The 1,822-nt window shown below is 30.1% G+C and overlaps 1 protein-coding gene across 1 annotated transcript in view; it reads left to right on the top strand.

Annotated features, from left to right (window-relative positions):
• LOC111685192 (transcription factor HIVEP3) overlaps positions 1-1,822 on the top strand; it is a 46,935-nt gene that overhangs the window by 992 nt on the left and 44,121 nt on the right. The gene's annotated exons all lie outside the window — the stretch shown is intronic.

Genomic DNA, 1,822 nt, shown 5'->3' with positions numbered 1-1,822 from the left:
GTCTATAGTCTAGTCTATAGTCTAGTCTATAGTCTAGTCTATAGTCTAGTCTATAGTCTTAGTCTATAGTCTAGTCTATAGTCTAGTCTATAGTCTAGTCTATAGTCTTAGTCTATAGTATAGTCTGTAGTCTAGTCTATAGTCTATAGTCTAGTCTATAGTCTTAGTCTATAGTATAGTCTGTAGTCTAGTCAATATTCTAGTCCATAGTCTTGTCTATAGTAAATTATATAGTCTAGGCTAGTTTATAGCGTAGTCTATAGTCTAGTGTAGAATCTCCAGGAACTACCATTTCTTGAGGTCTTTTTAGAATACAATATATTCTTCGGTTTTTTTTAAATTCGTTTCGTCAGATATTTTATTTAGTTTTTCAGTTCATTTGTTTTGTACATAGACCATTTTGTAGTGGTGTTTCACTGCTCTGATGATGGTCATATTATTCACAAGTAGACATATTGTCCATATGTATAGTGAGAAGACTGAACTTGGTGCGACGACGGACATGTTGTAGACATTGTGTTGTCGCCGTTTTCCTAATACAAAATACGTAAAAATATAAAACTACAAGTAAATTTTTTCAGTATTGGTTTTGGACTTATTGGACATATGGATGAATTTGTACGTTTTGTAGATACATATGTATGTACAGAGTTGCCAGGTTTTGGTTTATGTAAGGTCACAATTTGGCCTTACAATAAAGAAAAATATAACAAATATCAAAAATTTTAATTTAAATTATTGTTTCTGCATAACTTCTGGCAACTCTAGTGGCTAGAGTGTAGGTAGTTTTTATACTTTGGAATAAATGCATTTAGATACTTTTTGTGTAAATATCTACATAAATTTGAGGGTGTGTGTTTGTCACAATTTAAGGTTGTTTAGTATGTAATTTTTTTTCTTATAGCTAAATGGTTTGTTGTTTTATTTTCTGTACATAGATACGTATGAATGTATGTGTGTATTATTTCGTTAATGTTTGTTGCTGCTATTTTGTCTGGTTATACCATTTAATAGGGAATTCCTTTATATTGCGTTCAATGATAACAAAATCTGTGTGTTTTTGTTTCAATAAGAAGATAGCAAAACCGGTCAGTCATACAATTGCCATGGGAATTTTCGTTGATAATCCAAAGTTATAATTTTCCTCCTTTTTTTTGTGTTTTAATGACCTTTACACACATTCACAATTTTCCGAAATCGCTTTTGTGTTTTTCAAATGGTTTTGAAAACCCTATAGTTTTTACATTTGTTGGGAATTGCATTTTCATTTACCATGAGACTTATTGACGTTATGTTTTGTTTTTGTGTGAATTTTTTTGTTTATTTAATTCTTTTACATTTAATGTTTTTCTATATTCAATTGATTTTAATTGAATGGGGTCAGGGGTTAATTGTTTGCTAATAATGACAACGTAAAAAGAAATTACATAAACATAATGTGTAAAAATTTGGAACAACTAGAAATAAGAATAGGCAATAAACTAGTCCATAGACTGATCAATACACTAGCTCAGAGATCAGTTCATAGACTTGTTCATAGAGTACTAAAAGACTAGACTATAGACAAGAGTATAAACTAGACTATAGACTGTAGACTAGACTATAGATTAGGCTATAGACCCGACTATAGACTAGACTATAGACTAGATTAGATTATAGATTAACTAGACTATAGACTAGACTATAGACAATACTATAGACTAGACTATAGACAATACTATAGACTATACTATAGACTATACTATAGACTATACTATAGACTAGACTATAGACTAGACTATAGACTAGACTATAGACTAGACTATAGACTAGACTATAGACT

Source organism: Lucilia cuprina, chromosome 6, assembly GCF_022045245.1.
Source record: "Lucilia cuprina isolate Lc7/37 chromosome 6, ASM2204524v1, whole genome shotgun sequence".
Taxonomy (NCBI): domain Eukaryota; kingdom Metazoa; phylum Arthropoda; class Insecta; order Diptera; family Calliphoridae; genus Lucilia; species Lucilia cuprina.
This window is presented reverse-complemented; position numbering and strand designations above follow the sequence as displayed.